Consider the following 14,212-nt stretch of genomic DNA (forward strand, 5'->3'; position numbering starts at 1 on the left):
CACACTTCAATGTTGCCCCATTGGAGGGGCCTGATGGTCTCTGGCCCTCCGGATCAGAACCATGCAGATGGGCAGATGGAATGGAGCCCAGACTCAGCTTGGGGCTCACCCCCTCATTACACCAACATAGCCCAACAGAGTGTGTTCTGATCCCCACAATCCATGGAGAAAACAGACTGCAGCCCCCACTGGAAGACCAAGCAGGGCCGAACACCTCCCCTGCCATCCACCCTGTCTAGCCTAACTTCCTCTCGTTGCCCAAGAGCAGAAATATATTTAGGACTCCAGTGGACCAAGACAAGGAATTCTCTTCCACTGACTGTCAATCAATCACATCCAAGTTCTTTATTGGAAAAACAGGGAAACAGAGACCCCGAAAGACAGTGACTTGCCCCAAACCTGAGCCCGATGGTTAATAACAAGAAACTGGAGTACAGACCGTCCCCACCAGCAAGATGGTGTTTCCCTGGTAAATGAACAGCCATTCCCTGCAGGCCTAACTGTGCTCTAGGTTTCAGGGAAATACCTGTGAGGGACTTGTCTCAGGGCTGATGGGTGTGACCTTCTGGGGTGAAGGCTTAACCCCTCTTAACCTTTGCTCTCTGGCCATCAGTCCCCCTTGGCCCCAACTCCTTCTCTCAGGCAAAGTGAGTACAAATCCAGCATCAGTCTACATAGAGGTCACCTGGGGGGACAGAGAGGCCAAGAGGCCCAGCAGGCAGAGCCCCTTTAAGCTGATCAGCCTTGCCCCAGTGAACCCTGGAGGGAGTGAGGTGGCTGCTCAGCAGGGTGATTGCTGCAGCAGGGAAAAGCTGGGCCAGGCCCAGGCTCCCATGAAGGTCCTTCATGCCCCAGGCCATAGCTGGGATGTGCAAAATGCTTCCAGGACTGGGAGGAGAACAGGTGGGTTTGAAAATCCCATGGCCCTGTCTGGACAGGCTCCTCCAGGACCTGGAAAGGCCTCCGCAGACACTTTTAGCCTACTTGAAAGAACAAACAGCTCTCAAGTGCTCTCTGGAGCACCTATTTCATGGCAAACTCTTATAATGCTAATGAAAGACCCTTCTTCTGTATTCATTAGAGCACATCTCCAAAAGACCTAGCTGCTGTGCACCCGCAAGCCTTCGTGTGCGAGTGGCTAAGAGCCAAGTGAAAGCTGCAAAAAATGGGGCTGGGGCTGCTGCACAATACACCCTGCTGGCATTCCTCTGACTTAGAAGTCACAGGAAAGGACATGTCAGCAACATCTTCTCTATTTAGAAGCCACTTCAAGGAAACCTACCCTTTCTGAGAGCACCACTAAGAAGCAGGCAGCCAGTCAGGGAGAAAAAGTCCAGGCGGAACAGGGGATGTCACTGAGCTATGCCCAGTACCACAGTGCATCACAGTGTGTGTCCCCCAACTAGACAGGCCCCTGGTTTCAGTCTTGGCTCTGCACTCACGAGGCAAGACATCTGACACTGCTCTGAGATGTTGAGGCCGGGTGCTTCAGAGAGTCCCTATTAGGTTCAGGGCTGGCACAGTCCAAATGAGCCCTCAAGGAGCCTCTGCTGTGGTGGGCCTTGCCCTGGTCCCAGGCTCAACACTTGGCACCCAGTCAGATGGGAGAACCCAAGATGGGCAAGTTTGAATGAAGACTTTGAGGGGGAAGCCCCTGGTGTCTACTGCAAGAGTGCAGGGGAGAGTCCCCACTTCCCTCTGAACCAGGCAGGGCGGCAAGCCCATGGTCGGTGATAGGGTCTAAGTTGGGGCCCCTCCTCCCACATTCATATGTTAAAGCACTAACCCCTGGTGTGGCTGTACTTAGAGACAGGCTTTCAGGAGGTAATTAAGGTTAAATGAGGTCATAAAGGTGGAGCCTGAATCCTACAGGACTATGGCCTTTTAAGAGGAAGAAATGGATCTCTCTCTCTCTCTCTCTGCCAGGTGATGACACAGTGAGAAGTCAAGTGTAAGCCAAGAAGAGAACCTTACCAAAACCCAACCATGCCAGTACCCTGACCTCAGGCCTCCAGCCTCCAGAACTCCGAGAAAATACGTTTCTGTTAAGTCCCAGTCTATGACATTTTGTCATGACAGCCTGAGTTGACTAATATGCTTGGCCTCTTCATGCCTCAGTCTCCTCATCTGTAAGGCAGGATAATAATAATAATAATAATAATAATAATAATAATAATAGTAATAATAATAATGCCTTCCTTGTGGGATTATTAGACACATTGAGGGAGATTAGCCCAGTGTCAGGCACTGTAGTAAAGGCTCAATATATGTCATCACCACCACGATGGTCCTCCTGTGGTACCACCATGCATCCCACCCACTACACTCCCGGTGCAAAGTGATGTGCAGACCCTAAACGACACAGCAGTCTAGACAAGCAACATCTTTCAGGCATCTTCTGGGGTCAAAAATGGCTTTCTGGAAGACGAGAACATTAAAAACTACATTTCTAGTGGCTTTGCTGCCCTCCCCCTTGGGGATATGGGAAGATAAGACTGGAATAGGGATAAGAAGCCAGCAGGAGGAAAACAGCTGTAGGATGGGGCTCACCTGTGCCCCTTCCCCACCTCCCCCCTTACCTTGGCCCATTTTGGGGCCATGCAGGGGCAGGATGCTCACACAGAGCAAGAAGAGGGCTGTTGCCTTGGGAAAGAGAAAGCCCTCAAGAGCAGGCCACTGATCTCAAAGGGAAATAATGGGATTTTCTGGGATTCACATTGATCCCCAAAGGAGAAAAGCTTCTGTTTGCCTTTTTTTAAGCCGCCAAACAAGGAACTAAAGCCTCTTTCAGCCCTGAGTCAGGGCTGTCCTTTCTGAAGTCCTTATTATCCCTGGGGCACTAGGAGAACGGGCCCCAGTGCCCGGCCCTCCATGCAGGGAGCTTTCCGCTGGTCAGAGGCCTGCCTGGTTTCCTAGCGACCCATACCCCACTGGACTACAAGCGCTGGCACCTTGACCCACAGATCTTGGCTGTGTCCTGGCAAGGGCCTGGCTCCTGTCCTTGATCTGCACAGTGGTGCATTTCCATATCCAGGAACAAACACATGAAACAACAGCTCTCCAAGCCACCAGATGCCACACACATCCCCGCTGACCAACAATGACGAGTGATAACAGTCACAATAACAACAGACCAGCCAGCTCTTGAGCAGTGTGATGCTCCAGGGGCTGTACTGCTCTCCACATGGCCTGACCTCTGAAGATCTCGACGCCTGGTGGAACAACAAACTGCAGCTCACAGCTCCAGGCCTGCCTAAGTGATTCCAGTGACTGTCACCGTATGCCACTAGAGCTGTCCCTCTCATGGCCACACTCTAGATGTGGTCATCATCCACCACTGCTCCACCTCTGAAAGTTCCCACACACTTAGGCGGTTGTGGTCTTACACTCACCCACACAGTGTCACACCCCCACAAACACACACACACCCCAGACTCGGCCTCTAGCCTTTTCTCCACCCAGCTCTTACACGGGCACTCCCTCAGACACTCCTCCACTCCAGCTGCTCTCCCCACCCCTGGCCAACTGGCTCAGGCTCCACAGAACTGGTCCTCTGCCTCTCCGCTGGGGCATGGTCTGCCCCCACCCACCAGCCACCCAGCCCAGGAACTGGACAGCTACCGGCTCTCCTCTCACTTCTCCCCCCTCACCTTCTCATGCAGATTTGACTTCCTGAAGGTTTCAGTTTAAAAGAATTAAACTACTTTTTAGTGCACTTAGAAGAGATAAAGCTGGAATTTCCTTCTGAGGTGCACAGAGCACATGACTTGAGACCTACCCATCTTTCCAGCATCTGCTCTTGACAGTGCCCACCCCCCGCGAATATGGGTACCTGTGCACACCCACACATACAGTGCCCCCACCAATATGGATACATGTACACGTGCACACACCTGTGCACACCCACACACACAGTGCTCCACACCAGTGTGAGTGCCTGCACACGTGCACACACCTGTGCACACCCCCCCACACAGTGCCCCCCACCAATATGGGCTCATGCACACGTGCACACACCTGTGCGCGCCCGCCCACACACACACACACACACACACACACACATACACACGGTGTGCTGCTGCATTTCAGTCCTGTGCCCTCCCTGCCCACAGTTCCTTCTGCGCTGCCTGGGCTGCCCTTCCCCTTCCTCCGTGAATGGGCAGCAGAAATTCATCTTTTAAAACACCTCGGAGCCACCTTCTCCCCTCACTACCACCATCACCTCCTTGTGTCACGTGCCTGTGGCAGAGCAGAGCCTGTTGGTTGTCTTCCTTCTACATTAACAGAATGGAATTTTTTGGTTCAGTAAACGGTCAAGAGACTTCCCAGCCTTCATTGCAGCTCAATGTGGTCATGTGACTAAATTCTGACCAATGGAATAGAAGCACAAAAGTGGCACGTGGCAGCCTCCAGGATCCCCTCCCCCCTTTATTTTGGAGAAAGTGAGTGTCAACATGTCTGATTGTCAGAGGATGGCACTTGAATCTTCCCATCTCGTTATATAGCTCCCACAAAATCTTACCCCCCAAAACGGCCTCTTGAGGAGTTACAAAGTCGTGAAGGCAAAAAATGTATCATGTTCCAAATATGCATGTCCTTTGAAGTATGAATCACCGTGTACACTGGACTATATAGTAACTCACGGAAGCGTTTTCCTCACTACACGTCACATAATTCCGGCCACAATATAGAAAAGGTTTATACTATTAAACCACTGGGATCGGAACTGACAAACAGAGTCACCTAAATATACATGAAGTAGTCAGGGCCCGGGGTCCAGCCCTCGTAAAAGACAAAAATCACGTCCTACCTGAAGCGGGTTCTGCGGGACCACGCAGGCCGTCGTCCCTCGACCGACAATGGCGGCCCAACCGCAAAAACAGACACTGGAACTCCCAGCAGGCCCCGCGCGGAGGCGGGCTGGTGGCCAGACCCGGATGCTGGACCCCGGGCACGCTCAAGGAGCCGGCTGGAAGAGCGCGTGGCGGTGTTCGCTCCCACCCCTCCCTCTGTGACCCGGACCCTGGACCCTCTGCGTGGTGCGCGTCCCCAGGACCCGCTCTTCCCTTCCCCACTGCAGCAGGGGTAGCACTACTGGGTCTCAGGGGGCGACGACCTGGGGCTGGGATGAGAGCAAACCCAACCCAGCACCTCGTCCCGTCCTGTCGGTGCTGCTGGGGACACGGGCATGAGCTGCGGCTGCAGAAGTTGGGCGGGGGCCTGCCTTCTTGCAGCTGCTTCTCAGGAAGGCGCCCCATCACTTTTCGGGGCGTTTCCCTCAGGAAGTCAGGAACCTTTCTTAAGAGACAGCTGCGATGTGGCCCTGTGCCTCTTCATCTCGTTCTCCTTGTTCATCTTGTTCCTGCCACCTGGAACAGTGCTACTATCTCAGATAATCAGATGAAAGCCATGGACTAGGAATGGCAGGTTCCTGAGGTTTTAGGGAGCAGAGCTGTCCTGTTAGCCACAGACAGAAAATCTGGAGAGAAAGAAACTTTCACCATGTTTAAGCAATTCTTGCTTTGGATTTTATGTCACTCCAAATAGTGTCCATGGTGCCCTCTTATAACACAGGCATATTTCTATCACCACGCCCATCACATCGTGATACAGCCACTACTAATGGGTCTAGTCCCCAACCCCCTAACCCCAGGTAGAAACTGAGCTCCCTGCCGCCAGGGGTTATGTCTAAGCCTGTCCTGTATCCCCACAGCCCAGAGCATGGTAGGCACTCAATAATGAGTAGAGATAAATAAATGGATGCTTGACGATTAGACAGGCAGATTTGGAATGAAAGACTTAATCTGCGGAAGGCAACCAACCGTCAGGCACGATAGCACAGAGAAACTGTTCGTGGACTCCCATGTGCCAGCTCCGATATGTAAGCTGGCCTTGCACTCCAGCTTTCATTTTTCCAGTAGATGCTTCTGGTCCCTATAGCATGACCAGACCTGCCCCTTACTTCCCACAACCAGTTCCTTCCACCAGGCCTGTGAGGCTGCAGGCCACAGGTGGGCAGGCAGGGAGCACTGCTGCCACAGGAGGCGCTGCAGGTGCCACCACTGCTGTTTGGGACCTGGCTTTGCTAGTGGAGGGCCAGGTGGCACAGCCCAGGAGGACAGGGGAACTGATGCTCTCAGGGACTGAACTTTACCCAACTAGACAAAAGCTAGCAGATTAATTCTTCTCTGATGCTCTCCTGGACTGTTTGGAGACAAAGTAGCCTAATACCACCTCTCCCAAGAGGTCTTGCAGGATGGAGCAGTCAGCTGTGCTGGTTATGAGCAGTGACCAACTCATAATCCACCCCTCATTTCCTCTCTTACTCAGCTTCCCCCTCCCCCCTGCTTTCCGGGGATCAAACTCCTAACAAAACGTTATCACTTGAGTTCTGTGTTCTATTTTCTAAGGATACTAATGGTTACCATGTTTAGGAGATAGTGAGCTGTCTGCTGTGATCAGAAAGTAGGAGAGTAGTAGGATGCAAGGCTGGTAAGTTAGCTGGTACTGGGTGAGGCAGCCAGGAGTGATTGGTTATCAGGCCAGGAGTCTGTATTTCTTCTTGAAGCTACTTGGGGACTATGAGGACTGCGAGATGCCTGCACTGTTGCTGCCATAAGCTGGCCAGAAGCTTCCCCTACCTCCTACCCTGCCACGAAGCCAGGAACTTCCACAGTGCACAAGCAGCAGCAAAGCAGGTTGGCTGTGCTAAAATGAGCATCCCTTCTGGCCCACCATTTCACTTCTAAGAAAATGTCCTACAGGCCCACCCATACATGTGTGAATATGCAAGTGATTCGAGCCAGGCCAATTAGACTCCATTCCAGGACCTTCACTGGAATTAATAAGATTGACACCCTCTTTTTGCTGAGGTTGTCAAGCTCATAAGACAAACTTGGAATAGGATGGTGGCTTTCTTGCCTTCATGTGGAGAGAGCCTCTCTTGAGAACAAAGCCAGACAGGAGCAAAGCCAAGAATAGGAGGGAGGGAAGGAACAAAGAGAGAGAAAAAGTTAGCTGAAGCCACCACCATAGGGGCCGCAGGAAGATTCCACTGTCCTTGAAGTTGAAGCCAGACTCCTGGCTTTTCAACTACACAAACCAATACATGTCTTTTTTCACTGATGCCAGTTTGCCTTTGGTGTCTACCATTTGCAAGTGAAATGTGCTCTTTAATATAATGTGTAAGGGTGTTTCTGACAGTGTTGTTTTAATAGCAAAAATGAGGCCCTACCTAGTGCCCATCACGGTACCTTATTTAAATAAATTGTGGGATATGCACATAACGGAACTGGGCAGCCATCACAAAGGAGGAGTAGAGCTCTACCTGCCCACACAAAAAGACACCCATGCTGTTATCAACACATCAGTGAAAAAGCCAAGTAGCATGATAGTGTACATGACATTCTCCAAAAAGTGTGTGATGTTTGAAGGGTAGACATACATCCTTGCACAAAGCATTTGCTTGGATTTACATGAAGTTTTCGGGAAGTCACACACACGAGTTTGTTACTAAGCATTGTTTCTATGTGTGTACATTGGAGCATGCTCAGTAAAGACACCATTCAGAGGTCTCCACACACATCATCTCATTTTATTCCACCACAGTGCAATGGGATTGATAGCATTATTAGCCCATTTTGCAGCTGCAGAAACTACAGTGCTGAGAGCTTGAGCACAGACCTCAGTCACAAGACAGCCAGTAGCCCTTCCCTGGCCTAGGGTGCTGGTTTCCTCTAGGCAGTAGACAGACGGATCAGGAGAGGTGACTCACTTATTGCACTGCTCCCTTCCATACTGCTTGTTTGGTCATAAAAGTCACACATGTACAGGGCAAAATGCGAACTAACTGAAGAGGAGCTTGGAGAAGAATGTCCTCTGTGTGGTGCAGCAGCCTGAGCAACCAGAACACGCCGGCTTCGCTGAGGGAACAGCTCTGTGGCTTAGACAGGAGCCTGGGGTAACAGCAGAGGCCCCGAGTCCCCTGAACTTGGTTCTGCTTGTGCTGAGCCTGAGCTAATGGGCTGCCCACTGTCTCCCTTGTCCAAGCAGACAGGGCCTGATGATGGTCACCCAGCCTCAAGGAGGTCAGCCTCCGCTCTCCAGATCCAAGGAGTCAGGGGACATCTGGATCCCCAGAAGATCAGTCTGGGCTGGGAGTCAAGCAGCCCCACTCTTGCTATGAGTGACATTGCCTCAGATGTCCAGCAGGGTGTTCAGCACACCGGGCCTCCCCAACAGAGATATAACCCCCACACCTGCCCTTGTCCCCAGGGTGATGCCCTTTGTTGGGGGATAAGGGCCTCCCCTGAAGGCTTTGACTGACACTGCTGCTGCAGTGACCCCACTCCTGAGGAAGAAGACCCAGCAGTGCAGGGAGCGGCCACTCTGGTCTCTTCATGATGCAGTTGGCCACAGGCTGTCTGCTGGGCACTGTGAGCGGTCCTGGCCTTGGGATTATCTCTGAGCCCAGAGCCCTCCAGTGTGCCAGGTGGGCAGTCAGCCCTGTGAGGGTACGGGGACAGTATGGGGGACAGAGGCAGTGCCCAGCAGACCTCCATTAACCCATTCAGTGGAGGATTAGCCTGAACTGACCCTGCACCTTCCCGCGCACTTCCATCCCACTCCTTCAGTGAAAAAAAATGTCTGCTGCCCCCACCCCAACCCACCTGCAGCCCCAACTTGATAATGGGCCCTGAAGCTTAGAAGCCCCAGTCCTCTGCTCCCATGACATGCCCTCCTAGGAAGCTCGGGATGGCCAGGTTGGGAGCCCAGGTTTGGCATCTGAGACCTGTGGGTTTAAATCCTAGATCACTCACTTTTTATATATGTTCGGTCAACAAGCGTTAACTGTGTATCTGCTCTGTGCCAGGCACTGTGCTAAGCCCTGGAGATAGAGGCATGATAGAGTGATGAGAAAACACAGAGGTCCTGCCCTCTTAGAGCTTACAGTCTGGTAGGCAGAGAGATTTTTAACACACTGTTTGTGTGGATCTTTTGGCGAACATCTTACTAGTACAAAGGATACAAAGAAGGGGCACATATGCTGAGACTACTGAGGGTGGGGTGGTTGGGGATTCCAACCTAGTCTAGGAGGTAGGCTCTTGGGAAGAAGGGTGTATGGGAGCTCACTTTGGAAGTGGGGGGTAGGCAAAAGATTGTCCACTCAGTAGAAACAGCATGTGCAAAGGCCCTATGGTTAGGGAGAGAGTGCTACATAGAAGGCCAATGTGTCTGTAGTGCAGAAGATATGAGGGAGAGCGATGAGAGACAAGAGTGGGGAGTTCAGCAGGCACCAGAGCCATGGAGAGGCACTGAGGGAGGGGGCAGGTAAGGCAGGGGCTCCCAGGACCAGTTTGTGTTTTTAAAAGACCATTCTGGCTGCAGACAATGTAGGAGCACAGCCTGAACAAGCCTCACACCTCCGAGCCTCAGTGTTCTGTTCTGTTAAATAGCAATGATACTATTCCTGCCTTTGAGGTCGTCAAGAGGATTACCGAATTTCTCTGACTGTAAGATATACCAGACCATAAGATGCACCTAGGTTTTAGAGGAGGAAAATAGGAAAAAATTGAAGCAAAATATGTGGTAAAATATTTAATAACATAAATAACATAGGCTGCCACCGCCCTACTCACAGCGAGCCAGATAGATAACTGCACTCGGACTATAAAATGCACCCCCATTTTCCTCCCAAACTTGGGGGGAGAGGTGCATCTTATAGTCTGAAAAAATACAGTACATAACCTCTATGAAGCATTTAGCACAATATAGGGCCCATGGTGGCAGCCCAAACCAGGACAGTTGCTGTCACTGGGGACTGAGGCTGTCCTGGGACCTTGGGGTGGGGGAGTTGGCAAGGCGGAGAAGTGGGCCCTGATCATAGGTCTCTGAGTCCTCATTTCACTGAGTGGGCCAAAAGGCTCCCCAGAAGACAGGTGCTGCTGCAGTGGCTTCTGCAGGGAAAGAACTAGAGGCGTTCACCAAGAAGTGAGTGCAAGAGAGGGCCTGGGCAAGAGCCCACAGCCCACCGGGAGGGTAGGGAGGAGGAGAAGGGGCAGAGCCTGGGGAGTGCTGGCCTCCTGTGTGCATGTGGCTCACATAGACTGCATTCAGGGACAGGTAGCGAAGGGCTGTCTCCATTTTGCAAACAAGGAAAGAGGCTAGGAAGGTGAAGTCAGGACCCCTTAGCTGGTGAGAGGCAAAGACAGGCTGTGAGCCCAGGCTGTTCACTTCTAGAACAACAACTACCAAACCAGGTTCATGCCAGCAATGAGGAGTAGGTGTCCAGGAAGGGACAGAGAAGCTGAGAGGGAAAGGGGTAGGGGACAGAAGGACGAGGCCCACCCAAGAGCTGCCTGTTCTTCCCAAGGCTTGATTACCCAGCATTCCTGGGTGCTCTGACAAGTGGGTCCTTTCGATTCCTTCTCTCATCCCATCACACTCTGCAGTAAGTCCTGCTCCTGACAACCCGACAGGACAGAAGAGTCCTGGAGGAGGTGTCGGTGACTCTGAGCATTAAAGATCCAGCAAGGACATTCCAGGTGGAGGCACAGCAGATCAAAGGGCTGGAGACGGAAGTGGGAACTGCATGGCCTGGTTGGGGACCGGGAGCAGCCTGGCCCAGCTGGGAGGGAGGGAGGGCAGGAGAGGGGGCACTGGGAGATGCTCCCCAGGCAGGACCTGGGGGACCTGGAACATCAAGCTAGGGAGCAGATCATGTAGACAATTGTGTGTGAGCAGATGATTCACAGGATAAAGGTATCTCTTTATCATCGAGATGGACTTGTTGGGGAGGGCAGTGTAGCAGAAACCAGGTCAGTGCCTTGGAGGCCCATCGGGGCAGGTGTTTGCCTGGCGGCTGGTGGGCAGGATGAGGCAGGTGCAGAAGGCTTTGGCCCTGGCCCGCCCCCTCTCTGCAAAGGCCGCTCCAAGGCCAGATTCTGGCCCAGCTAACTCCCCTGCTGATGGCTTGTGTCCCCTCAGACCCCCCAAGGCTAATCAGCTTAGGATGGCTGCAAAGGAAAGGCTCCAGACCTGAAGGGCCCTTACTCTCTGCAGCTACAAATTAACACTTCAATTAAAAGCCAACCAAGCCAGACCCAGACATCCACACTCTCACTGGGTGAGGATTTAATTAAGACAGTGGGGAAGTGGCAGGAGAGGAGGCGACCTTGGAAGGCCCCACCTTGAGCTGACCATCTTGGGCGACCTTTTGTTTCCAGCTCAGACCAAGGGCTCAAGACCACTGAGCACACTGGAGGCAGCAGAATTTCCCAAGATGCCAGGGGTTTCTGTCACCAAAAATACCCATTCCTGGGCCCTACCTCAGAGCCGCTGAACCAAACTCTCAGAGATGGGCCTGGGCATCTGCATTTCCACAAATTCCCAGAGCAGATTCTGATGCCTGTGAGTGTGTGAGAACACTCCCTGTGGGGCACTTTGGCAGGCTGTGAAAACAGTGCAGCAACTGGGACGACACGGCTGGAATGTCAGAGTAGAAAGTGTCAGAGCGCATCGCACAGAGTGGAGGGAGGTATTATTTTGTGAAACTTTGGCTTTTGTTATATATGTCTGTGGCTTACATATTGGGTTGCTATGAAAACTATACATGAAATAAATATACAAAATGTGTTGTGTGTGTGTGTGTGTGTATTTTACTGTGGGTTTCAGTTAAAAAAAAAAAGTTTGGAAGCCCCACATCCACAATTCCTCAGCAACAAAGAGGTAGCCACGTCCTTCACAAAGCTCTAGGCACCCAGTTCATAGACGTGTCCACACCAAAACCTCACTACAGCCGTTCCTCCGAGACTACTGGTCTCAAACGCCATGTCCACTGGCAGCCTGCCCTTCCCCAGAAGACAGGTGGGAGGATGCAGCCACCCACCAGCTGCTCCTGGGGATAACAGCCCCATTCTTGGCCCAGGCTGGGGCAGGTATTAGAAGGAAGACTCCCCCCACTCCCCACCACCACCACTAAAGAGGCTGGAGACTGGAGCTGGGACTTTTGCACTGGTGGCAAGCAGAGTTCCCAGGTTAGCCTCTGAGCCTGGGACAACAACAAACACACCCATGCCCTCCAGAGCCCACTGCCTGCTTGGGAGACAGAGAAGTAGGTGCAGGAAAGAACCTGAGGACATCGCAAGGCCTACGGAGCAGAGAGAGGGATATGAAAAGAGGCCTGGGTGTGCAGGAGGTGGGCTGGGCAGGCAGGCTGTCTTCCGAGTACCACATTCCCCAGCCCTTGTGGGGCCACGCTGGGCCTGCCCTCTCTGCCTTGGAAATCCCTTTGAGCTCGAGAGGGCAGATGGGGGTCAGAGAGTGATGAGCTCTGGCCCGGGCCCTGTTTGAAATCGAAGCATCCTGGGCCAGGGGCGAGGCCTTCGAGGTGGGGTCGCCACCTCCAGGGCAGTGGCATCCTCCCGCCTGGGCCTGGCTGTTGCTAGGGCCCCTCTTCGGAGGCATCAGGTTATAGGGCCGCGTGGAGCAGCCCATCTGCCGGCTAACTTCTCACTTTCCCCCCTAAGGCTGCCTGTGACCCGGCTCCCCAGGCTCTGGCCCATGTGTAAAGTGGCGGGGGGCCTTTATTCCCACCGAGCCCCTTCTCAGCAGCTCACAGCCAAACTGCTCTTGGATTACATTTTGATGAGTTTTCAATTTAGACCCAGCAGACAAGGGAAAGGAGGGGAGGGGAGGGGGGGTGGGCAAGGGAGCCCGCGGAATAAATGCAACAGATGGGTCCAATTGTGCTGCCTAGGCAAATGAAGGAAGACATCTGTAGCTCCCGAATACTGGTGGTCTGAAACGCAATTAGCCCTCTGTGAAAGGGGCCCCTCGCAGCCCCCTCGGCCAATCCCCTCCGAGGCACTGCTCATGTTACAATGGCCTTGACCACAATCCATTGAGCAGAAAAAGGAAAAGAGAAAAGAAAAGAAAAGAAAAGAAAAGAAAAGAAAAGAAAAGAAAAGAAAAGAAAAGAAAAGAAAAGAAAAGAAAAGAAAAGAAAAAAGAGGGAAAGAGTAATCCAGGAGTCGCTGGGCGCTGGGGCTGCTGGAAGACTTGCTGTGCAGGAAAGGAAAGGTTGCTTACATTTCTGCTTTTCTCTTTTTTCCTCTCAATATATCTGATGCATGTTCTTACTAAAGAGAAGGAGAGGAGGGAGTGTCTTATTTTTTGACACGGTGAGGCTATGTGGACCCACATCTCAAGTGGTTATTAATCTGCAAATTGCTCAGAAACCTCAATTTTGTACTGCCATTTGGAAAATAATGAATGAAGACACAAGTCCCTTCGTTTGCTAGAGGGCCCCACCTCCTGCCCCCTGAGGGGCGAGAACGTTGTTATGTGATAAGTCCCCTTCTGCAGGTGATAATTATAATGGTTGCTGCAAGTCGCAGGGTGTTGGGTTCTGCCTAGCTCCTCAGAGGACCCGCCTCTCCCCCACTAACAGGGAGCCCAACTGGAGAAGTGGGAACGGATTGGGGCCTCCTTTATTCATGCATATTTATAATTGGTGGTGCCTGGGAGAAAAGGGGGGAACCCCAGTACAATGGTGCCTGCTGCCCCTGGGGGGTCAAGGCACCTTTAAATTACCCTCTTGGCTTTGTTCCCCTCAGAGCTCTCCTGTGCCTCATCTGGGAGCTGGCAGCTCCGCCCAGGGAGGTGAAAGAAAGCCCATATATTCCGGAGACCCCATCCTCCAGTTTCTGCTGTCTGTGCCCAGGGAGGGCCAGCGGGCAGCCCACAGGCTCTGAAGCCCCTAGAAGCTCAGGGGCCACTCTAGGACATGAATTCAGTGGTTCAATCCCTCTTTTACTAACAAGAACCTCTGCTCAAAGTGGACGGGGCACACTCCCTGTTTGTTTTGTTTCATTGTTGCAAAATGCACAGAACAGGCCCTGGCCAGGTAGCTCAGCGAGAGTGTGTCCCGCTATGCCAAGGTTGCAGATTCCACCCCCGATCAGAATCAACCAATAAATGCATAAATACGTGGAACAACAAATCTAGGGGTTTTTTTACTCTCTACCTTGCTTGCTCTCTCTCTCTAAAATCAATGAAACACATATACATAACATAAAGCTTACCGTTTTTAAGGGTCAGGTCTATTAAGCTCATTTACACTGCTGTGCGACCATCACCACCATTTCTTTCCTGAGCTTTTCCAGCAACCAGATATGAAATTCAGTGCCCATTTAATAAATAACTCCCCGTT

The sequence above is a fragment of the Phyllostomus hastatus genome, unplaced genomic scaffold (assembly GCF_019186645.2).
Source record: "Phyllostomus hastatus isolate PE091 unplaced genomic scaffold, TTU_PhHast_1.1 phas_contig_150, whole genome shotgun sequence".
NCBI lineage: Eukaryota > Metazoa > Chordata > Mammalia > Chiroptera > Phyllostomidae > Phyllostomus > Phyllostomus hastatus.